This window comes from Oryza sativa, chromosome 8 (genome assembly GCF_034140825.1).
Source record: "Oryza sativa Japonica Group chromosome 8, ASM3414082v1".
In the NCBI taxonomy this organism is placed as follows: Eukaryota; Viridiplantae; Streptophyta; class Magnoliopsida; order Poales; family Poaceae; genus Oryza; species Oryza sativa.
In genome coordinates this window covers 12,273,492-12,298,676 of record NC_089042.1, presented here as the reverse complement: position 1 = coordinate 12,298,676, position 25,185 = coordinate 12,273,492, and the positions used below count along the sequence as shown (strand labels likewise).

Here is a 25,185-nt window from a genome sequence, read left to right as displayed (position 1 = left end):
GCCCACCTACCTTCTCTAGCTCCAACAACCCCGTGGATGCTTTGGATTGGTTGCATGCCGTGGGGAAGAAGCTAGACACGGTGCAGTGCAGTGATGAGGAGAAAGTCACCTTCGCCGCCCATCAGCTGCAGGGGCCCGCATCTCTATGGTGGGACCATTTCCAGGCCACGCAGCCAGAAGGGCAACCTATTACTTGGACTCGCTTCACCGCCGCTTTCCGGAGAACCCATGTGCCCGCTGGAGTCGTGGCTCTTAAGAAAAGGGAATTTCGGGAGTTGAAGCAAGGCAACCGCTCCGTGATGGAGTATTTGCATGAGTTCAACAATCTAGCCCGTTATGCCCCGGAGGATGTGCGGGAAGATGAGGAGAAGCAAGAGAAGTTCTTGGCAGGAATGGACCCCGAGCTGTCTGTTCGTCTAGTCTCTGGGGACTATCCTGATTTTCAACGACTGGTGGACAAGAGCATCCGCTTGGAAGCCAAGCACAAGGAGCTGGAATCGCACAAGCGCCGCTTGGCGAATTTCCGCAATCAACAGGGTGCTAACCAGAGGGTCCGCTACACCAATCCCTACCCAGGGGGATCCTCCTCGCAGCAGCAGCAGCAGCAGCAACCTCGCCCAGCGCCCCGACCTCAATTCGTGGTGCGCGTCCCACAGCAGCAACAGCAGCAGAATCAGCAGGGGACTCGTGCGCCCCGTCCTCCTACGCCAACTGTGCAGCCTGTTCAAGGTCGCAGGGACGCTTCAGGTCCGCAGCGTCTGTGCTTCAACTGCTTCGAGCCCGGGCACTTTGCGGATAAATGCCCAGAGCCAAGGCGTCAGCAAGGCCAAGCGCCTCCCCGCTCCAACAACGGCGGGAAGGATGTCATTCGGGGTCGTGTGAATCACGTGACGGCCGAGGACGTGCTGACAACTCCAGACGTCATCGTTGGTACGTTCCTCGTTCATTCCATCCCTGCTACAATTTTGTTCGACTCTGGAGCTTCCCACTCGTTTATATCTGTGCCATTCGTGGGGAGAAATCAGTTGGGGGTAGAAAGGCTTAGAAACCCTCTGCTCATCACCACCCCTGGAGGGGTTATGACAGCAAAGTACTATAGCCCTGCCGTCCCTATAGAAATTCAGGGGATTCCTTTTCCCTCGGATCTGATTCTGCTAGACACCAAGAATTTGGATGTGATTCTTGGGATGAATTGGTTGGCCCAATTCCAAGGGGTAGTGGATTGCGCGAGACGCACTGTCACTCTGTACCGAGGACCAGAGCAACCGGTTGTTTTCTTTGCACCTCCAACCTCTGTCAGAAGTTCAGAACTGCATCAGATAGGTCTGTCAGAAATCCCCATAGTCAGAGAGTTCGGAGACGTGTTTCCGGAAGAACTACCTGGTATGCCGCCCAAGCGAGAGATTGAGTTCCGGATAGATCTTGCTCCAGGAACCACTCCTCTGCACAAGCGACCCTACCGTATGGCAGCAAATGAACTAGCCGAAGTAAAGACACAGTTGGAAGAATTGAAAGAAGAGGGGTACATACGTCCGAGTACTTCCCCATGGGGTGCTCCTGTGATCTTTGTAGAGAAGAAAGACAAGACGAAGAGGATGTGCGTTGACTACAGAGCTCTCAATGAAGTCACCATCAAAAACAAGTACCCTCTTCCCCGGATCGATGATCTGTTCGACCAACTCAAAGGTGCCACTGTATTCTCCAAGATTGATCTTCGTTCCGGATATCACCAATTACGTATTCGTGAAGAAGATATTCCGAAGACCGCATTCACTACGCGATATGGACTGTATGAATTCACGGTGATGTCGTTCGGCTTAACCAATGCTCCTGCCTTCTTCATGAACTTGATGAACAAAGTGTTCATGGAATACTTGGATAAGTTCGTTGTGGTTTTCATCGATGACATTCTGATATACTCACAATCAGAGGAAGACCATCAGCACCATCTCCGTCTGGTATTGGGAAAGCTGCGGGAACATCAATTGTATGCCAAGCTCAGCAAGTGTGAGTTCTGGTTGTCCGAAGTCAAATTTTTGGGGCACGTGATATCTGCTAAAGGAGTTGCTGTGGATCCCGAAACAGTGACCGCCGTCACCGATTGGAAGCAACCCAAGACAGTCACTCAGATTCGCAGTTTCTTGGGTTTGGCAGGATACTACCGGAGGTTCATCGAGAACTTCTCCAAAATCGCTCGACCCATGACACAGTTGTTGAAGAAAGAAGAGAAGTTTGTGTGGAGCCCGCAATGCGAGAAGGCGTTCCAAACTCTCAAAGAAAAGCTGGTTTCCTCGCCAGTGTTAATCTTGCCGGATACTCGCAAGGATTTCATGGTGTACTGTGATGCTTCGCGCCAAGGATTGGGGTGCGTGCTCATGCAGGACGGTCATGTGGTAGCCTATGCCTCACGCCAGCTACGACCTCATGAAGGCAACTACCCTACACATGACTTGGAGTTAGCAGCGGTGGTTCATGCTTTAAAAATCTGGCGGCACTATCTCATTGGGAACCGATGTGAAATATATACTGATCATAAGAGTTTGAAATACATCTTCACCCAGTCGGATCTGAATCTTCGGCAAAGGAGATGGTTAGAACTCATCAAGGATTATGATGTGGGAATTCACTATCACCCTGGTAAGGCTAACGTGGTTGCCGACGCTCTAAGTCGGAAGAGCCATTGCAATACTCTCAACGTCCGAGGCATTCCACCCGAGCTTAATCAACAGATGGAAGCCCTGAACCTAAACATAGTTGGTCGTGGATTTTTGGCCGCGCTAGAAGCCCAGCCCACCTTGCTCGATCAAATCCGCGAGGCTCAGAAGAATGATCCGGACATGCATGGACTCCTCAAGAATATGAAACAGGGTAAAGCCGCTGGTTTCACAGAGGATGAACACGGAACCTTATGGAACGGAAAGCGGGTATGCGTTCCGGATAGCAGAGAACTTAAACAGCTGATACTTCAGGAAGCTCACGAAAGTCCTTATTCCATTCACCCGGGCAGTACCAAGATGTACTTAGACTTGAAGGAGAAATACTGGTGGGTTAGCATGAAGCGGGAAATTGCAGAGTTTGTGGCTCTATGTGATGTGTGCCAGCGTGTCAAGGCAGAACACCAACGACCGGCCGGACTTCTCCAACCTCTCCAAGTGCCGGAATGGAAATGGGATGAAATTGGGATGGATTTCATCACCGGCCTTCCAAAAACCCAAGGTGGGTATGATTCTATATGGGTAATAGTGGATCGATTAACCAAGGTAGCTCGATTCATTCCTGTGAAGACCACCTATGGAGGGAATAAACTAGCGGAGCTCTACTTCGCTAGGATCGTGAGTCTCCATGGCGTTCCCAAGAAAATCGTATCTGATAGGGGAAGCCAATTCACCTCTCACTTTTGGAAGAAGCTCCAAGAAGAGCTTGGTACCCGACTAAATTTCAGCACCGCATATCACCCGCAGACAGATGGACAGACCGAGCGTCTAAATCAGATCCTAGAAGATATGCTCCGCGCATGTGTCCTAGATTTCGGGAAGACTTGGGATAAGAGTCTCCCCTATGCCGAGTTCTCCTACAATAACAGCTACCAAGCCAGCATACAAATGGCACCATATGAAGCGTTGTACGGGCGCAAATGCCGGACACCGCTCCTGTGGGACCAAGTTGGGGAAAGCCAAGTGTTCGGGACTGATATCCTGAGAGAAGCTGAAGCTAAAGTCAGAATCATTCGGGATAATCTAAAGGTGGCACAGTCTCGGCAGAAAAGTTATGCAGATAACCGTCGCCGTGATCTGGAATTCGCAGTGGATGACTTTGTGTATCTTCGGGTCACGCCATTGCGAGGTGTGCACAGGTTTCAGACAAAAGGGAAGCTCGCACCTCGGTATGTGGGTCCCTTCCGTATCATCGCTCGACGCGGAGAAGTCGCTTACCAGTTGGAGCTGCCCGCCTCCTTGGGCAACGTGCATGATGTGTTCCATGTGTCGCAACTCAAGAAATGTCTTCGAGTGCCATCCGAGCAGGCCGACTCAGAGCAAATTGAAGTTCGCGAAGACTTGACTTATGTGGAGAAGCCAGTGAAAATCCTGGACACCATGGAGCGCAGGACCAGGAACCGAGTCATCCGTTTTTGCAAGGTCCAGTGGAGCAACCACGCCGAAGAAGAAGCTACTTGGGAGCGTGAAGACGAGCTGAAGGCAGCCCATCCCGATCTCTTCGCCAGTTCTTCCGAATCTCGGGGTCGAGATTCCGTTTAAGGGGGGTAGGTTTGTCGCGTCCCAAATCGACTCTAAAATCTATCCTCAAAATTGTGCAAAAGAATAAGTAAAATTCAATGTGAAAGCCTTCAACAATTAAAATGTGCAAAGATAAAAGTCAAATGAGGCTTGGAGGATTTTTGTATATTTCCTAAAAGCCTAAAATGCTTAAATAAATTTTAGTGGAATTTTCAGAGCACAAATAATAATTGAAAAGAAATAAACAAAGTTAAAAAGGTTTTATAAAAAGAAAATCCTAAAAGAAGTTCTTTTCCCCCCCCCTTTTTCCCTCTTGGGCCGGCTCGGCCCATTCCCTCCCTCTCTCTCTCTCTTTCCTCCCGCGGCCCATCGGCCTCCCCGCGCGCGCGCGCCGCTGACAGGCGGGCCCGCCCGCCACTCTCGCTGACGGGTGGGGCCCACCTGTCATCTCCCTCCTCCCGCCGCGCCGCCGCCCGCCCGTGCCCTAGCGCCGCCGCCGCCGCGGATTCCGCCGCATCCCGTCGTCTCCGCGCGCATTAAAGAGAGGGGAATCACTCCCCGCAATCCCCTCTCCCGATTCCCCCTCTTTCCCCTCTCTCTCTCCCTCGGATTCGCTCGGAATCAATCCCGCAAACCTCGCCGGCGTATTCAATGGAGCCGAGATCTCCGCGCCCGTTTCCTCTCTCTCCGGCCGCTCTCTCTCCCTCCCGTTGCTATATAATTGCTCCCCGAGCTCCGCTCTTCCGTTTCCGCCGCTCGCCGCTCGCTCTCGCCGTCGAAATCGTGCTCGCGCCGTGCTCCTCCCTCTCCGCCATCGCCGCCGAGCTCCGTTCCGCCGCCGCCGCCGCTCCGGACTTTCTCCTTACTCGGCGACCCCTCCGTCCGCTTCGCCGTGTTGCCGCCGACCCCGTCCGCCGCTCCGCTTCGCCCGCCGACCGCCGGAGCACCGTCGCCCTCGTCATCCCGAGCCGCGCCGCCGTCTTCCTCCGCTCCGTCCGCCGTTTCCGCCGCCTTCGCTGTCTCGGGGTGAGCCGTGGACCGTCCCCTTCGTTTCCCCCTTCCCTCCTCTCTCTCGGGTGCCACTCCGCCGCGCCGTTGGTCGCCGGCGGCGACCATCGGGGCGCGGGTGCGCGCCGCTCCCGTCGGCCGCGCCGGCGAGGCCGCCCTCGGGCGCGCCCTCGCGGCTGCCAAGTGGGCCCGGCCGTCAGCCGCCCGCGCCCGTGGGTGCGGCTGACGCGCGGGACCCACGGCGCCGACCGCCGCCAGCCGCGTGCGCCCGGTCCACCGTGGACCGAGCGGCTGACACGTGGGCCCCACTTCCCGTGGACCCGGTCCGCGCGCCCGCCCCCTCGGCTGACGCAATAAATAGGATTTTTAATTGAAAAATAAATGAAGAAATTCGCAAATATCCATTTAAAGAGCATAAAAACTTCAAATGGCCATATCTTGGCCATTTGAACTCGGAATTGGACCGTTCAAGTCTCTAATTTTTCCTTAAGATGTAAAGAACCCATTTTTGTGCTTTGTTTCTGCTGTTATGTGGAGTTATTTAGTGTTAAAGCCTTTTTCTTTTCCGTTGGTCGTGTAGACGCTGCAGCTTCGGAAGATCCGCTCTTCGTGGAAGTCGAAGCCGTCGATTGGGAAAACGAGCAAGGCAAGACACATCATCTTGATCATATTGAATCCCATTTTATAAAATTATGTTGATTTAAATTATTGCATTATCGCTTTATTTAAATTCCCGCGTTATCACTGTTTTACTTAGCCATGCCTATTTACCTTTGTTATGACCATATGATTATTGTCATTGTTATTATTATTACCTTGTTCACCCTAGATCAAACAAAACCCCAACTAGTGGACACTCTACTCATGACACCACTAGTTTAATTCTAGGTAGATGCTTCGCAATTTAATTAGGTAACATTAGGAGGTTTTACAACTTTAGACTTTGGGAATTCTCATATCATTTGGACACTTTGGAATTGTTGGTTTATGGTGGAATTGGACACACACCTCTCTTCCTCTTTCAAAACCCCTAAAACCTGTTTTCGGTGGGGTTTGGGTGCATGCCAGTTGTGGGAAGTAGCACCCCGGCCACTATAAGGATTAAGCTCGGGCCTCTGTTGCAAAGCACTACCGTACTTCCACATGTCTAATGGGTAAGGCTTAGTTTGTGGCTCAGTCTAGTCTTAAACAAAAGTACACGGATTGGAGATGGATGAAGTCGGGCGTCGATGGACATTCTCCAGGGCAAATGAAGGCTACACGAGCTGCGGCCCGGTAGTCGAGATGTCATACGGCGGAGGGTTGGTGCCCAATGCTAGGGGCTCAGTTCTGCCTGCCTGTCCCGGGTATCCCGGCCGTAGGCAGGATTGGGTCGGTGTCGCGACCGGGAAAATTGCCTTTTCCCGAACGCTAGTGTATTAATCCCCGTCCCAGGAAAAGCCGGGGTACACCATACAAACATGATATAAAAGACACATCTTTATTATATCGATAATATTTACATTATTACAAAGGCACTTAAGGCCTGACAATCAAAAATAAACAGCAGCGGACTAGCGGGCCTACGGCTCCATCTTCACAGGCGCTCAACTGGGGTATAAGCCAGGACTCCACCTAAGACCTCTCCTCCAAAGCTTCTCTTACTGAAGGGGGAAAAGATTGAGCAAGAATGAGTACAACCACAGTACTCAGCAAGCCACACCGGAGAATGCATGATTAATGCAAGGGAGTACAAGGAGATAATAATATAGGGGTTCAGTTTTGCAGTAAACAGCATTTAAAAGTCACTTAGTTGCCCAAAGCTATTTTATAAAGACGATCCTAGAGCTACACAGTGTTATTAAACAAGGCCGTGAACCCTCACGAACCTGCCTTAACCCAAGGCCTACGATGAATTGGACCGAACTGGCAACCCGACCCTGGGTCCCAGCTCGTCCCAAGCCAACCCAGGCCAACCATTCCATATTTTAGTTGTTGAGCAAATTTTAAGAATTGAAACACTGACCTGGGTACATTGCTAGGCTTGCCCATATCCGAGGGCTCGGCTATTCGAATAGATTTACTCTGATCAGAGGTGTACATCTTTACCCACAAGACACCTCTCCCTCACGTGTTGCCACGTGCCACATACCACCACGGTATACGGACGGAAGACGTGACATAGTTTCCAACCCATCCTAGCCTTAGACAAGAGTACCGACCCAATCCTACCTACGGCCGGGATACCCGGGACAGGCAGGTAGAACTGAGCCCCTAGCATTGGGCACCAACCCTCCGCCGTATGACATCTCGACTACCGGGCCGCAGCTCGTGTAGCCTTCATTTGCCCTGGAGAATGTCCATCGAAGCCCGACTTCATCCATCTCCAATCCGTGTACTTTTGTTTATGACTAGACTGAGCCACAAACTAAGCCTTACCCATTAGACATGTGGAAGTACGGTAGTGCTTTGCAACAGAGGCCCGAGCTTTAGTCCTTATAGTGGCCGGGGTGCTACTTCCCATAACTGGCATGCACCCAAACCCCACCGAAAACAGGTTTTAGGGGTTTTGAAAGAGGAAGAGAGGTGTATGTCCAATTCCATCATAATCCAACAATTCCACAGTATCCAAATGATATGAGAATTTCCCAAGTCTAAAGTTGTAAAAACCACCTAATGTTGCCTAATTAACCAGCGAAGCATCTACCTAAGTTCATACTAGTGGAACCATGAGTAGAGTGTCCACTAGTTGAGGTTTTGTTTAATCTAGGGTGAACAAGGTAATAACAATAACAATAACAATAATAATATGGTCGTAACAAAGATAAATAGGCATGGCTAAATAAAACAGTGACAACGCGGGAATTTAAATAAAGCGATAATGCAATAATTTAAATCAACATAATTTTATAAAATGGGATTCAATATGATCAAGATGATGTGTCTTGCCTTGCTCGCTTTCCCAAACGACGGCTTCAACTTCCACGAAGAGCGGATCTTCCGAAGCTGCGGCGTCTACACGACCAACGGAAAAAGAAAAAGACTTTTACTCTAATAAACTCCAAACAACAAGCAGGAACAAAGCACAAAAATGGGTTCTTTACTTCTTAAGGAAAAATTAGAGACTTGAACGGTCCAATTCCGAGTTCAAATGGCCAAGATATGGCCATTTGAAGTTTATATGCTCTTTAAATGGATATTTGCGAATTTCTTCATTTAAATTTTAATTAAAAAAAACGGATTATTGCGTCAGCCGAGGGAGGGGACGCGCGGACCGGGTCCACGGGGAGTGGGGCCCACGCGTCAGCCCCACGGTCCACGGTGGACCGGGCGCACGCGGCTGGCGGCGGTCGGCGCCGTGGGTCCCGCGCGTCAGCCGCACCCGCGGGCGCGGGCGGCTGACGGCCGGGCCCACTTGGCAGCCGCGAGGGCGCGCCCGAGGGCGGCCTCGCCGGCGCGGCCGACGGGAGCGACGCGCCCGCGCCCCGATGGTCACCGCCGGCGACCATCGGCGCGGCGGAGCGGCGCCCGAGAGAGAGGAGGGAAGGGGGAAGGCGAACGGCGGTCCTCGGCTCACCCCGGGACAACGACGACGACGAGAACGGCGGCCGGAGCGGAGGGAGACGGCGGCGCGGCTCGGGATGACGATGACGACGGTGCTCCGACGGTCGGCGAGCGAAACGGAGGCGCGGACGAGGTCGACGGCGATGCGGCGATGCCGAGGGAGGTGTCGCCGAGTCGGGAGGAGGAGCGGAGCGGCGGCGGCGGCTAACCGAAGCACGGCGGCGACGGCGGAGAGAAGGTGCTACGGCGCGAGCACGATTCCGACGGCGAGAGTGAGCGGCGAGCGGCGGAAACGAAAGAGCGGAGCTCGGGGAGGGTTTAAATAGCGCCGGGGGAAGGAAAGAGCGGCCGGAGAGGGAGGAATCGCGCGCGGAAGATTCGGCTCCATTGATTGCGCCGGCGACGATTACGGGCTTGATTCGAACGAATCCGAGGGAGAGAGAGAGGGGAAAGAGGGGGAAACGGGGGAGGGGAACGCGGGGATTAATTCCCCCCTCTTGATTGCACGCGGGGCGGACGGGAGCGGCGGGATTCGCGGCGGCGGCGGCGCTAGGGCACGGGCGCTGGCGGCGGGCGCGGCGAGAGGAGGGAGATGACAGGTGGGTCCCACCTGTCAGCGAGAGTGGCGGGCGGGCCCGCCTGTCAGCGGCGCGCGCGCGCGCGGGGAGCCGATGGGCCGCGGAGGAGAGGAGAGAGAGGGAGGGAGAGTTGGGCCGAGCCGGCCCAAGAGAGGAAGGGGGGGAAAGAAGACTTCTTTTAGGGTTTTTCTTTTTATAAACCTTTTCGACTTTGTTTATTTCTTTTCAATTATTATTTGTGCTCTGAAAATTCCACTAAAATTTGAGGGCTCCTTTTAGACCAAGGAGAATTTAACAAAAATTCTCCGGGTCACATTTGAATTTTTCTTGTACGTATTTTAAGGTTTGCCAATTTCTTTTCGAATTTTAATTAATTCTATTATTCCTTTTAGAAGATGATTTTTATTTTGGGATGAATTTATCAGGACGTGACAAATCCACCCCCCTTACAAGAATCTCGTCCCCGAGATTCGAGGAGGCTAGCAAGAAGATAGGTTGGGCGGTCTTCTCTTCTTGTCTGACTTCTTCCGTTGCGTCTTGACGAACTTCCAGCAAAACTTTACCACTCGGAACTGCTTGGCTTGACCTCCTGTTGCGGATGGAATCTTCTCTTCACCTGACTTGGACCAGGATGCACCTTTTGGCTGACTCAGACTAGGTTGCGGTAGTCCAGTGATGCTTCCGTTCCAGAACTTCTCATGATTCATATCTTCGGAGTCAACCTCAGACAAGTTACCACTTCACGTCATGCGTCAACACTAGCTTGTCATTACTAGGATACTATGTTTGTCATCATAAGAATATCATGCTTGTCATTCACTTCTAACTTGCCATCAACTGTCTCATATTAGCTTTCCTGGTCTCCGGTGCTAGGTACTTCTGCTATGCGATGCGAGGGTCAACCACTCTAACTATAAGTTATGCTTCCCAAGAGAACCAATTTATCCCACTTGACATACTTTGACGTCTCCCCAAATAGTCTTACTGCTGGACTTCTTATTGTCTGATCGTGATCCTGCCAGATCTGAAGCTTCGTTGTTAGAGGTGATCTTAATCTGACCTCTGTAGACTATCTTCGAACATATCACTTGGTTCATAACTGGGAATAGCTCCCACAAACAAGCAACTCAGATTCACTTTCTTTATGTTCAGTTTACTTTCCGCTATTCTCTTCATGTTGTCATCAGTTAGCACTCAACGTATTCCTTTACACCTTTAACCTTGATGAGTTCTTTCCCGTTGGATCATCTCCCAGGACGTGGCGTTGCCTGGTAACCGGTGCTTGCATTTTTCACTCCGTGTAGCATCTGATACCGAGTGGAAGATTTCACTCTTTGCCTTCATAGAAACACTTTTACCTAGGTCATCTTGCTTACTTAATGACAAGGTGACTGTTGCGGGGCAATTACAATCAGGGGTCTTCCGTGAGCGATGCAGAGCATGCTTCTGTTTATCAATCACCTTTCGGCCTACTTCTTTCATGCTAGAGAGCATCTTTGCCAATCCCTTTTATCAATCTTCTTTCGGCTTATCTCTAACAGGTGGTATTCTTTAATGTGGATTGCGGACGCTTCTGGGGACGATGAGGTCCTTTGGCTTGCTGCCTTTCGGTGAAACCTTGATGTGGTTCGTCAAAAAGCTGCACTGACTACCTTCAGGGAAATACATTGCCTGCTATCTGTATCTATACCACTAGGGTTTAATTGCCGATGGTCATCTTTAGTGCTTCCTCGAGATGGGGAGCATCCAAATTGTTCTTCTGCCACATCACCTTTGACCTTGTTCTGATACCAGGTAAACTAATTACCAACCATCGACTATTATGTTCTCAAATATTGATGTCTCCTGGATCTCCTTATCTGTTGGCAGGTATATCCGATCTTATCAACGTAGAGGCATGACGAGTACCCTTCGGGGTTTCCTCCAACAATCCTTATCTTGATCTGTAAAAGGCGTATCCGAACTCCTATCCTCAACTACTGTCTCGTTGGCTTTTTAACCCAACACAGTTTAATTGGTTTTCTTTTCCATCAACAGGTTGGTTATTAACTCGAGGTTGGAACACAGTTCCTCTGAAATGAGACCCTAGGTCTCCTATGTCAGTAAACAATTATACACATGATCACATATCCGCATCTTTCAAACGAATCCTCATGGAACTTGTCTGTATTACACATTTCTCCCTCATTACATGAATACGAGGCACTGCCTTAAACGAAAAGGGACGGTGCTTAACATCGGTACATTGTATCCTCAACATGAATCATCTCTAAACATAGCAAGCTCACTGTTTACAGACATGATTATATTTATGAATTTCATGATTGCTGCAAACTTTCGATTACACCATGATAAGTAGCGGACTGAAAACCACAAACATGGCTGCTCATTTTGATTCTGGAGAGATATAGCTGGCATTGTTCTAGTGACTGCATCCTTGATTGGTTCTGTGATGATGTGATAGGACTGCATAATGCTATCATTCACAGGAGAAGCTTCCTTCTGATTGTTGGTTGCAGCGGATGACGGTCTTCTGCTTGGTATCGCCCTCCGGAGGTTGATTGCCCTTGGCTCGGCCTGGAGTAGGTCGGGGAGAGACACAACTCCTTCCATCTACGACAATTCTTTGCTGAGGCTGTCGTTGCAGAGAATGGTTGCTAAGATTTATTGCCGAGTCAGGTGCAGCAGGTGGAGCATTGGTGCATTGTTTCTGCTATGGGTTCTGATTAACACGAGGCCTTACGGGTACGGCGTTTGCTCCAGTGACCACAATACGATTGGAATGTCTGCTTCGTGTAAATTGGCGAAAATGTGGAGGTCGGGGACAGTTTTTGGAGTAATGCCCTTCTCCACTGCAGTTGTGACAAACAATAACTTTCTTACACTCGGGTTCTTCATCTTGTACTTGATTTCTCAGCTGCTGTATTGGAGCTTCTAAAGGTACAACGCAGATACTGGCATCTGTCTTGTCAGCTGGTGGCTGGGGCTGAAATTGAGCATTGACACCTTGTGGTAGTGCACTCATTGGAATTGGAGCTGTTGCAACGCGGGCTATAGGACTGCTTCGGGATGCATGGATGACCATTCGTTGAGGAGCAAGCTTCTGATTGCAGGGAGTTGCGTGGACTGACGTGCCGGCAGCTATGTTTCTCGGTTTTGGGCACTTGTCGGCGAAATGACCCATTCCTTGACAATTGAAGCAACAGATATCTTCCCGGACTCGGCATTTTCTTTTCTCATTTTGATTCCTCTGTCCTGGCACTGGAGTTAGGCTGAAACTGTAATCTTGGCGAGGATTGGTGTTGCCTTGATGCTTCTCTCCGTTGAAACCGGCGGGTTGGTTAGCCATCTTCTTCGTCAGCAGAAAACTGAATTGACAATCTTTTGGTACATGATCAGTTCCTTCACAAAAGAAACAAGTGATCCTGCTCGTTGGACACCTGTCGGGTGGATGGTCTTCCTCACAATGAACGCATGTAGAGGCACACGAGCTGGCAACATGTCCGATTTCTCCACAACGAGAGCATGCCTTACGTTCCATTTTATCCTGGTTGAAACCTTGGGGAGATTTCTCATCTTCATCTTCTGAGGAGACTTGATCTGAATCTTCACTATCAGACACTCTACCTCCATTAGCTAAAAGATGCTCTGTCAACTGTGGTGCACCTCGGAAGGTGTTTCTTCTCTGACGTCTTGTCATTCCTGGTGGAGGCCATTCTGTGCTGGTAATGATCATCTTACGAACTTCACCTTCGGTTCGCATTGGTGCTTTTCTTTTCTGCTGAGGACAGTTCCTTGCGTAGTGCCCTTGCTCATCACACATAAAACAGATGATACTTGCTTCTTTTGGGTCAACATGTGGCATGGCATGAGGGGCCTTCTGGGATGTTGGCGGTGCGCTGACTTGTGGTGTGAGTGCTTGGACTGCCTCCAACTGCACCTGAGGTTGCATCTGACTCGGGTTCAAAATTGGCATCCGATGCTGCTGTAGTATCTCTATAAGCAATTTGTTCTGGTTAATCAGGTGTTGGACCACTGCCGCACAACTGGTGTCTTGTGCTTCATTCACTCGGGAGCTTGAGGTACCAATGTCCTGACTCCTGACCTTATTGCCTTTCTCATTGTCAGCCATCTGTTGCAAAGGTTTGGAGAGGGAGAGAGGGAAAACGAAGGGGAGAGACAGATTAGAAACTAAGGATAGGACCTTAACAGATCTAAGTCTTTTGCTGTTATGATGTATGTTAGGCTTATTCTGCAAGTTGATTAAGCAAACAACCTAGCATGGTTACATCACCACCCACCGATGCAAACCACGCGCTACACACACAAGCAAGGAAACACACGACAAACGAAACACTAGAGGGTGGCTTAGGTTCTGCGACGGGTTCTCCAAGATCTTCACTCCTGCTTCACAGCCGGCTTCACTGCTTCCTCCACTTCACTCGCAGATCCTGCAGTCTTCTGGAACTTCGGCAAACAACTGACGATGTCCTCTTCTTCACTGACCTGACCATCTAGTACTAGTTGAAAATCCGAAGAAGGAAGAACGGAGTAAACCTTTTGCAAAAAGCATTGGGGGAAGGAGAAAAGAGGAACTTTCGCAAATAATTTTTATTTATAAAATATGTCCTTAGGTTTTATCCACTTGGCTTTTCCTACAGTCGAGATGGCTCTGATACCAGCTTGTCGCGACCGGGAAAATTGCCTTTTCCCGAACGCTAGTGTATTAATCCCCGTCCCAGGAAAAGCCGGGGTACACCATACAAACATGATATAAAAGACACATCTTTATTATATCGATAATATTTACATTATTACAAAGGCACTTAAGGCCTGACAATCAAAAATAAACAGCAGCGGACTAGCGGGCCTACGGCTCCATCTTCACAGGCGCTCAACTGGGGTATAAGCCAGGACTCCACCTAAGACCTCTCCTCCAAAGCTTCTCTTACTGAAGGGGGAAAAGATTGAGCAAGAATGAGTACAACCACAGTACTCAGCAAGCCACACCGGAGAATGCATGATTAATGCAAGGGAGTACAAGGAGATAATAATATAGGGGTTCAGTTTTGCAGTAAACAGCATTTAAAAGTCACTTAGTTGCCCAAAGCTATTTTATAAAGACGATCCTAGAGCTACACAGTGTTATTAAACAAGGCCGTGAACCCTCACGAACCTGCCTTAACCCAAGGCCTACGATGAATTGGACCGAACTGGCAACCCGACCCTGGGTCCCAGCTCGTCCCAAGCCAACCCAGGCCAACCATTCCATATTTTAGTTGTTGAGCAAATTTTAAGAATTGAAACACTGACCTGGGTACATTGCTAGGCTTGCCCATATCCGAGGGCTCGGCTATTCGAATAGATTTACTCTGATCAGAGGTGTACATCTTTACCCACAAGACACCTCTCCCTCACGTGTTGCCACGTGCCACATACCACCACGGTATACGGACGGAAGACGTGACATAGTTTCCAACCCATCCTAGCCTTAGACAAGAGTACCGACCCAATCCTACCTACGGCCGGGATACCCGGGACAGGCAGGTAGAACTGAGCCCCTAGCATTGGGCACCAACCCTCCGCCGTATGACATCTCGACTACCGGGCCGCAGCTCGTGTAGCCTTCATTTGCCCTGGAGAATGTCCATCGAAGCCCGACTTCATCCATCTCCAATCCGTGTACTTTTGTTTATGACTAGACTGAGCCACAAACTAAGCCTTACCCATTAGACATGTGGAAGTACGGTAGTGCTTTGCAACAGAGGCCCGAGCTTTAGTCCTTATAGTGGCCGGGGTGCTACTTCCCATAACTGGCATGCACCCAAACCCCACCGAAAACAGGTTTTAGGGGTTTTGAAAGAGGAAGAGAGGTGTATGTCCAATTCCATCATAATCCAACAATTCCACAGTATCCAAATGATATGAGAATTTCCCAAGTCTAAAGTTGTAAAAACCACCTAATGTTGCCTAATTAACCAGCGAAGCATCTACCTAAGTTCATACTAGTGGAACCATGAGTAGAGTGTCCACTAGTTGAGGTTTTGTTTAATCTAGGGTGAACAAGGTAATAACAATAACAATAACAATAATAATATGGTCGTAACAAAGATAAATAGGCATGGCTAAATAAAACAGTGACAACGCGGGAATTTAAATAAAGCGATAATGCAATAATTTAAATCAACATAATTTTATAAAATGGGATTCAATATGATCAAGATGATGTGTCTTGCCTTGCTCGCTTTCCCAAACGACGGCTTCAACTTCCACGAAGAGCGGATCTTCCGAAGCTGCGGCGTCTACACGACCAACGGAAAAAGAAAAAGACTTTTACTCTAATAAACTCCAAACAACAAGCAGGAACAAAGCACAAAAATGGGTTCTTTACTTCTTAAGGAAAAATTAGAGACTTGAACGGTCCAATTCCGAGTTCAAATGGCCAAGATATGGCCATTTGAAGTTTATATGCTCTTTAAATGGATATTTGCGAATTTCTTCATTTAAATTTTAATTAAAAAAAACGGATTATTGCGTCAGCCGAGGGAGGGGACGCGCGGACCGGGTCCACGGGGAGTGGGGCCCACGCGTCAGCCCCACGGTCCACGGTGGACCGGGCGCACGCGGCTGGCGGCGGTCGGCGCCGTGGGTCCCGCGCGTCAGCCGCACCCGCGGGCGCGGGCGGCTGACGGCCGGGCCCACTTGGCAGCCGCGAGGGCGCGCCCGAGGGCGGCCTCGCCGGCGCGGCCGACGGGAGCGACGCGCCCGCGCCCCGATGGTCACCGCCGGCGACCATCGGCGCGGCGGAGCGGCGCCCGAGAGAGAGGAGGGAAGGGGGAAGGCGAACGGCGGTCCTCGGCTCACCCCGGGACAACGACGACGACGAGAACGGCGGCCGGAGCGGAGGGAGACGGCGGCGCGGCTCGGGATGACGATGACGACGGTGCTCCGACGGTCGGCGAGCGAAACGGAGGCGCGGACGAGGTCGACGGCGATGCGGCGATGCCGAGGGAGGTGTCGCCGAGTCGGGAGGAGGAGCGGAGCGGCGGCGGCGGCTAACCGAAGCACGGCGGCGACGGCGGAGAGAAGGTGCTACGGCGCGAGCACGATTCCGACGGCGAGAGTGAGCGGCGAGCGGCGGAAACGAAAGAGCGGAGCTCGGGGAGGGTTTAAATAGCGCCGGGGGAAGGAAAGAGCGGCCGGAGAGGGAGGAATCGCGCGCGGAAGATTCGGCTCCATTGATTGCGCCGGCGACGATTACGGGCTTGATTCGAACGAATCCGAGGGAGAGAGAGAGGGGAAAGAGGGGGAAACGGGGGAGGGGAACGCGGGGATTAATTCCCCCCTCTTGATTGCACGCGGGGCGGACGGGAGCGGCGGGATTCGCGGCGGCGGCGGCGCTAGGGCACGGGCGCTGGCGGCGGGCGCGGCGAGAGGAGGGAGATGACAGGTGGGTCCCACCTGTCAGCGAGAGTGGCGGGCGGGCCCGCCTGTCAGCGGCGCGCGCGCGCGCGGGGAGCCGATGGGCCGCGGAGGAGAGGAGAGAGAGGGAGGGAGAGTTGGGCCGAGCCGGCCCAAGAGAGGAAGGGGGGGAAAGAAGACTTCTTTTAGGGTTTTTCTTTTTATAAACCTTTTCGACTTTGTTTATTTCTTTTCAATTATTATTTGTGCTCTGAAAATTCCACTAAAATTTGAGGGCTCCTTTTAGACCAAGGAGAATTTAACAAAAATTCTCCGGGTCACATTTGAATTTTTCTTGTACGTATTTTAAGGTTTGCCAATTTCTTTTCGAATTTTAATTAATTCTATTATTCCTTTTAAAAGATGATTTTTATTTTGGGATGAATTTATCAGGACGTGACAGTCGGTACTCTTGTTTATGGCTAGGATGGGTTGGAAACTATGTCACGTCTTCCGTCTGTATACCGTGGTGGTATGTGGCGCGTGGTAACACGTGAGGAAGATGTGTCTTGTGGGTAAAGATGTACACCTCTGATCAGAGTAAATCTATTCGAATAGCCGAGCCCTCGGATATGGGCAAGCCTAGCAATGTACCCAAGTCAGTGTTTTAATTCTTAAAATTTGCTCAACAACTAAAATATGGAATGGTTGGCCTGGGTTGGCTTGGGACGAGCTGGAACCCAGGTCGGGTTGCCAGTTCGGTCCGAATCATCGTAGGCCTTGGGTTAAGGCAGGTTCGTGAGGGTTCACGGCCTTGATTAATAATATTGTGTAGTTCTAAGATCGTGTTTACAAAATAGCCCTGAGCAACTAAATGTCTTTTAAATGCTGTTTACTGCAAAACTTAATCCCTATATTATTATTCCCTTGTACTCCCTTGCATTTATTCTGCATTTGTGGGTGTGTCTTGTTGAGTACGGTGGTTGTACTCAGTCTTGCTCAATTTTTCCCAAGTCCAGAAGAGGAGCTCCTTGAAGATGAAGGCTTTGGTGTCTAGCTCGTGCCTGCCGTCAAGTGCCTGTGGTCGTCGCCCTAGTATTCCGCTGTTTTTCGTTGTCTTTGTGTGCTGGGCCGTTGTTGCCCGTGTAATAATTATATTTACGCTTCCGCTTGTTAAACTCTGAATTGTATCAACTTTTGGTGTACCTTGCCTCCTGGGACAAGGAATAATACACGCACGTCAGGAACGCCTGTTGGGTGATTTCCGGTCGTGACAGGGCTCAGTTCTGCCTGCCTGTCCCGGGTATCCCGGCCGTAGGCAGGAGTGGGTCGGTACTCTTGTTTATGGCTAGGATGGGTTGGAAACTATGTCACGTCTTCCGTCTGTATACCGTGGTGGTATGTGGCGCGTGGTAACACGTGAGGAAGATGTGTCTTGTGGGTAAAGATGTACACCTCTGATCAGAGTAAATCTATTCGAATAGCCGAGCCCTCGGATATGGGCAAGCCTAGCAATGTACCCAAGTCAGTGTTTTAATTCTTAAAATTTGCTCAACAACTAAAATATGGAATGGTTGGCCTGGGTTGGCTTGGGACGAGCTGGAACCCAGGTCGGGTTGCCAGTTCGGTCCGAATCATCGTAGGCCTTGGGTTAAGGCAGGTTCGTGAGGGTTCACGGCCTTGATTAATAATATTGTGTAGTTCTAAGATCGTGTTTACAAAATAGCCCTGAGCAACTAAATGTCTTTTAAATGCTGTTTACTGCAAAACTTAATCCCTATATTATTATTCCCTTGTACTCCCTTGCATTTATTCTGCATTTGTGGGTGTGTCTTGTTGAGTACGGTGGTTGTACTCAGTCTTGCTCAATTTTTCCCAAGTCAAGAAGAGGAGCTCCTTGAAGATGAAGGCTTTGGTGTCTAGCTCGTGCCTGCCGTCAAGTGCCTGTGGTCGTCGCCCTAGTCTTCCGCTGTTTTTCGTTGTCTTTGTGTGCTGGGCCGTTGTTGCCCGTGTAATAATTATATTTACGCTTCCGCTTGTTAAACTCTGAATTGTATCAACTTTTGGTGTACCTTGCCTCCTGGGACAAGGAATAATACACGCACGTCAGGAACGCCTGTTGGGTGATTTCCGGTCGTGACACGGATCTAGCGGAAACTTTCGAAAGTCTCCGCTCCGCCCGCATAAAACTGAACCCCGACAAGTGCGTGTTCGGTGTGCCTGCGGGAAGCTTCTCGGGTTCTTGGTCTCTGCCCGAGGCATCGAGGCCAACCCCGAGAAGATACGAGCTATAGAGCGGATGCGCCCCCCAGCAAGCTTAGAGATGTGCAATGCGTCACCGGCTGCATGGCCGCCCTAAGCCGGTTCATATCGAGGCTGTGAGAGAAGGCACTACCCCTATTTAAGCTCCTCAAACGCTCCGGGCCGTTTACCTGGACGGAGGAAGCTGAGCGGGCCCTCACTCAGTTGAAGGCATACCTCAGTTCTCCCCCAGTCATGGTCGCCCCGGAGCCAGATGAGCCGTTGCTACTCTACCTGGCGGCAACGCCGCAGGTGGTCAGCGCGGCGTTGGTCGTGGAGCGCGACGAGGACAACCCTCACTCCGCGCATCCCCACCCTGTGTCGACTCGACCCGGGAGAGAGCAGGGAGGAGAGGCCCCCGAGTCGAACGGTGGCCCAAGGCCCCCGACGGCCGGAGCTGGCCCTCTGCCCGCTTGTCCGACGGTGCCAGGCACCCCCGACCCCCAGGATGGCCCCGGGGCCACTGCGGGAAGGCCGCGCCTGTCGCCCTCTAACCCCGAGGTCGTCGGCACAGAAGCCGAGTGCGCCCCACGCGGCCTCTTGGACGAAGAGCGCCTTGGAGATGCGGCCCCTAGCGAAGAGGATCGGCCCCGCCGAAAGGTGCAGCGGCCCGTCTACTTCGTTAGCGAGGCCCTCCGGGACGCCAAGACCCGATACCCTCAGGCCCAGAAGATGCTTTACGCCATTCTGATGGCCTCGAGGAAATTGCGCCATTATTTCCAGGCGCATCGGGTCACGGTGGTTACGTCTTACCCCCTCGGCCAAATCTTGCATAACCGAGAGGGTACTGGACGGGTGGTGAAATGGGCAATCGAACTCTCTGAATTCGATTTGCACTTTGAACCATGCCACGCGATCAAGAGCCAGGCCCTCGCCGACTTTGTGGCAGAATGGACACCAGCTCCTGAGCCCGTCTCCGACCCCGAGGCCAGTTCGGGCCCCTCGCAGTTGCCTTACACCGCCTACTGGGTGATGCAGTTCGACGGCTCCCTGTCTCTTCAGGGCGCCGGTGCGGGGGTCACGTTGACCTCGCCGAGCGGAGACGTCCTCAGATACCTGGTTCGCCTCGACTTTCGGGCGACCAATAATATGGCGGAGTACGAGGGACTCCTTGCGGGACTTAGGGTGGCAGCTGGACTAGGGATCCGCCGCCTCCTGGTGTTAGGCGACTCCCAGCTGGTCGTTAACCAGGTCTGTAAGGAGTACCGGTGCTCTGACCCGCAGATGGACGCTTACGTGCGCCAAGTGCGGCGTATGGAGCGCCATTTTGACGGGATAGAGCTTCGGCACGTGCCCAGACGGGATAACGCGGTCGCCGACGAACTCTCGAGGCTCGCTTCCTCGCGAGCCCAGACCCCACCGGGCGCCTTTGAAGAAAGGCTTGCCCAGCCGTCGGCGCGCCCCGACCCCCTAGGGGAGACGGACGCGCCTGAACGGCCCCCGAGGCCCGTCGGAGTCCAGGCCTCGGGACCCAAGGGGAGCGCTCCCAGCTCCCTTAGATTGATTGCTTGGATCGCTGAGATCCAGGCATACCTCACAGATAAGACTCTACCCGAGGACCACGAAGGGAGTGAACGCGTGTCACGCCCAGAAATTTAGCCCAAATTTCCAGACTATTTTGTGTATTAAATCCCTGTCCAGGACCAGCCAGGGTACACAAAACGACAAGTAATAAACAGTTCCAAACGTAAATAAAGCGTAAAAATACTTACAGAAGAGGCACTTAGTCCTCACACCGAAACAAAAGCAGCAGCAGCGGAAAAAAAAAACGATCCTAGCGGGGCTTCAGCTCCACTCCACAGGCAAAACTCAACTGGGGTCTGAGCCTTGGTCTTCCAACTCCATCTTCAGCTCAGAAGCACTACACTTCTGAAAAGGGGGAATAATAGCAAGACTGAGTACAACCACCGTACTCAGCAAGCCACACCAACGATGCGGACGTGCAAAGGGATACAAGGACGGTTTGTGGCTATTTGCATAAAGGCAGTTGTAAAACATTTTATTTAGCAAACAGTAAAACTGTTGAGTAATTAAAGTAACATTAAATCTCCACTGATCAACGCTACACCACGTTGAACAGGCCTAACCAACCCACCTGGACTACAGTGCATTGGGTCGATTTATTAGGTGTGAGACTAATCACGGTGAATCTGGTCGATCGCCCATAACCGCGGGCACGGCTATTCGAATAGTTTTACTCTGGCCAGAGGTGCACAGCTGTACCCACAAGACACAACCCACCGACATGTCACCGCGTCATCATGTGCCCATGATGCACACGTCACCATGTCGAGTGATTGTGACGAGACCCTTCGCATAACCCTCCCCTAACCATCCACACCACGCTAAGGTTTCACCCCCACCCCTCAAAAGGCAGTGGGCGGTCCCCTCTTGCGCCGCGGTGAATCCGGCAGCTGGACAACCGGACACCCCGGCCGACCCAACTCCATCACGCCCACCCTCGCCACCGGTGCCTAGGAAAGGGTCGAGCTATACTTCAGATCAAGCAGTTACCCACTCCCGCTTGTGGTAAGCACTGTAAGTCTTCCAGGGTTTCCCGTGAACCGGTCCTTAATTGCCATGGGTGCGACTCGCAAAACCATGCACCCACAGCCCACCATTCAGTCGCATTTTAGTTGGATAATTACGACCATAAAACATGGCCAGATGTCTCGAGCACGCGGCTCAACAAGATACTAGTATGTCTAATACTGCAATTATCCCATCGACTGAGCTAGTGGTAATTCAGCATGGCTAAGCATATAGTTCTAGCTAGGTCACATAAGTAACACGAGCTAGTCAATTTATCACCCAAGGTTGACAAAGGATAGATATCAAGTAAACATGGCACAAGCGAGCAGATAGGTAAACCCTGACCCCGTGTAATTAGCAAAACATGCATATTTATTTGCAAACAGTAAAACATTTGTAAATTAGGATCAACATGCTCAAGGGGAATGTGTGACTTGCCTTGCTTCTTCACTTTGATCTTCCGAACTCTTTTCCTTGCGACCGCGGACTTCCGAAACGACGGATTCTACACGCTGGCACGCAAAACGAGGAAAAACCCTAATAAAAACCAAGAAAACAGTACATAAAAACTAAACAAACATGTAGAGCTCAATTTTAGATGAATTTTGCAAGTTGAACGGCTCAATTCGGAGTTCGAATGAATTAGATATGAATTTTAGAAGGTTTTGAGCCATTTTAATGGATTTCTAGAATTATTACCGATTTATTGCGCAATTTAAATCAATTATGACGTCATCCGACGGGGGAGAGGTAGCGCCGGCAAGCGGGCCCCACCTGTCGGTGACTCACGGGTGGCGGGCGCACCGTGGACCGAGTCCACGCACGCGCTGGTCCGCGGGCGCACCACGTGGCAGACACGTGGCGGCCACGACGGACGGCTAGCGGAGGTGGCGCCGACGTGGCGCCACAGAGGCACCGACCCGGGCGGCACGGGAAGGCCACGTGGACGGCCCAGATCGCCCCGAAGGGGGATCGGGCGGCCACGGGCGAGCGGGAGCCGGCTCACCGGTCGGCCGGCCGGGAGCGACGGCGCACGGCCCGATGGTCGCCGGCGACGACCACCGGCGCGACGGCACGCGCGGGAGGCGGCGCAAAGAGGGAAAAAGGAGAGGAGATGGAGGGGGTCCTCACCGAGGGGCGCCGGCGACGGGACAACCATGGGGAGGCGACCGGCGGCGGAAAGGATGGCGGCGGCCGGCACGGGAGGCGACGGGAACGGCGTTCCGACGACGCCCGACCCTGGCGGAGCCGCGGCCGAGGGCCGGCAAGACCTGGGGAAATTATTGGAGCGGTTAGGGAGGGAAATAGGCGACCGGAGCGGCGAGAATACCACGCCGGAGAGGAATGGTGGGGCTCACCGGCGACCGAGAGATACCACGTTCCGGTGGGTTTCCGGCGATGAACAACGGTGACCGAGGTGCTGCACGGCGCTGCGAGGCGAGAGGTGAAGACGGAGCGACGCGGCGGCGGCTAAGGCGACGGTGGCACACGGCTGGAGGCGGCGTATGGTGGAGGTGGCTCGGGATGCACGGTGGAAGGGTGGTTGCGGTGGTGGAATGGGGAAACGGAGCGGAGGCCGGGGTAGAGCTTGGCACGGCGTTGCCGGCGGCGCAAGCGGCGAGGTGCGGCGACGACTAGCGCGGCGGCAGCGGCCGGCTGAAGGCGGTGTGTGGCGGTAGTGGCTCGGCCTCGCGATGGGAAGGTGGTTCCGGCGGTGGAGGAGGGAGATGGAGTGGATGCCGGGGTGCGGTGGGGTGGTGTGATGCTATAGGTGGTGGCGGCGCAGCGCGGCAGCGACGGGAGCGGCGGTGGCGGGCGGCTGGAGATCGCCGGCGAGCGGCGGCGATGGGGATCGGCGTGGAGAGCTCGGTAGAGGGCGTGGGAGACACGGGAAAACGGGGAAAGAGGAAGAGGAGGCCACGGGGATTGATTTTATAGCTCAAGGGGGCGAGGAGAGGGCCGGGGAGCGGCGGATTTCGAGGGGAAGTGGGGCGGCGTCATGGGGGAGAGAGAAACGCGGGAGGCGGCGATGTGGCCGGATTTTGCGGGGAGAGTGGGGGGGGGGGAAACGGCGCGGACGTGGGCGGCGAGGTCCCACGGACAAGCGCGCGCGCGCGGGGTGGAGGAGGTGGGCGGAAACGGCGGCGACGTTGGACGGCTCGGGCGGCCATGGTGGTTGCTGGCCCGGGCTGGAGGTTGGGGGTGACCCCGACAGGTGGGGCCCACCTGTCGGCGGCTCGGGGAGAGGAGGGAGGATGAGGGAGGCGAAGCGGACTTGCGCGAAGGAGGGGGCAAGCCGGGCCGACGGCCCAAAGAGAAGGGAGGAGGGGAAAAGGAGGGCGGCCGGGCCCGAGAGGATGGAGAGGGAGAAGATCTTGGGCCGAAAGCGGCCCAAAGACAAAGAGGGGAAATTTTATTTTTTTTCTTTTTATTTTAATTGATGCAATGATCTTTGTGCTATTAAAATTATTTCTCGAGCTCCGAAAATTCGCGGGAAATTTCAGAGAGTATTTTAGGGCACAAAGAATATTACAAAATATTCTCAGCCAATGATTTTTAAAGGAAATTTTTAATTCCCTCAATAATTCACTTGATTAAGTTGATTTAACTTTTATTTAATTTCTAGAAAATGCATTATTTAATGATTTTTAATCCCGAACGAAAATCGGGGCGTTACAAATCTACCCCCCTTACAGGAATCTCGTCCCGAGATTCTGGGATGGCTAGAAAGAAAACTGGGGCTGGCGGGCGGTCTGACTGATTTGCACACTGCACTGTTCCTTTCTGATTCAACTGAGCGATTCCTCAATGGTCCAAACCTGCTCGACTGAACTGACCGGCATTGACCATTCTGTTCTTTCGCTCCAAACAACTGAACTGACTGGCCTCATTGGATTCGACCTTGGAGTTCTGGCGCCCCACAGGACTGAACTCTGTACGAGTGATCTGGCTGGATTCGACCTTTCTGTTCCTTTGCTTTGCCAAAACTGGACCGACTGGTTCTGCTTGAACTGACCCAGACTAGGACTGCGGATGCTCCTGAAACTTACTTATCTTGGACTGAACTGTTGAGGTTGGCAATTTTGGTAACCTGAGAATTCACCACGCTGGCTATAAGAGGGTGAAAATGGAATCTGGCATTTGTAAATCATTTACCCTATGTCCGCTTCGACTGGTCCCAATTCAAATGACAAGTAATTCCAGGAAAACCTGCTTGACCTGTCTTTCGTCTGTACTACAACTGTCCTCGCTGTTGCTTCTCTAAGCTGAACTGTTGACATGCTTCACAGGTGTACCTTAGAATTGAACCTGTCGACCTGAGATTGGGGTGACTCTGCTAATGGTTCGCAACTGACTCCTTTAATTACTAACCAATTTGCTGCACTGGGTTGAACCTACAACTGAAACGGCAACGAGGTTAGCCAAATCTCATCTCTGAGACCTACCCCCCTTACAGTGGGTAGTCATACTTTCGCCTAACTGGAAACACTTGAACTGCTATCATTGAAAAACAACCATTACTTCTCGGATTTACAAAAGACCCTGACTTTGGAAACTGACACTTCATCGATCAATCAAAATGGAGC

The 25,185-nt window shown here is 52.1% G+C and overlaps 3 long non-coding RNA genes across 3 annotated transcripts; all 3 read right to left on the bottom strand.

Moving 5' to 3' along the window:
* Positions 1-6,709: 6,709 nt before the first annotated feature.
* On the bottom strand, positions 6,710-8,991 carry LOC136357547 (uncharacterized). The gene is made up of 3 exons (XR_010742907.1): positions 8,800-8,991; positions 8,172-8,237; positions 6,710-6,886 (listed from the first exon to the last, which is right to left on the bottom strand). It is a non-coding gene; the product is annotated as an uncharacterized lncRNA (long non-coding RNA).
* A 5,142-nt stretch (positions 8,992-14,133) lies between these two features.
* On the bottom strand, positions 14,134-16,420 carry LOC136357546 (uncharacterized). The gene is made up of 3 exons (XR_010742906.1): positions 16,229-16,420; positions 15,601-15,666; positions 14,134-14,315 (listed from the first exon to the last, which is right to left on the bottom strand). It is a non-coding gene; the product is annotated as an uncharacterized lncRNA (long non-coding RNA).
* A 4,746-nt stretch (positions 16,421-21,166) lies between these two features.
* Positions 21,167-23,810, bottom strand: LOC136351330 (uncharacterized). Its single transcript, XR_010734341.1, has 3 exons — positions 22,957-23,810; positions 22,730-22,869; positions 21,167-22,110 (listed from the first exon to the last, which is right to left on the bottom strand). It is a non-coding gene; the product is annotated as an uncharacterized lncRNA (long non-coding RNA).
* Positions 23,811-25,185: the final 1,375 nt, after the last annotated feature.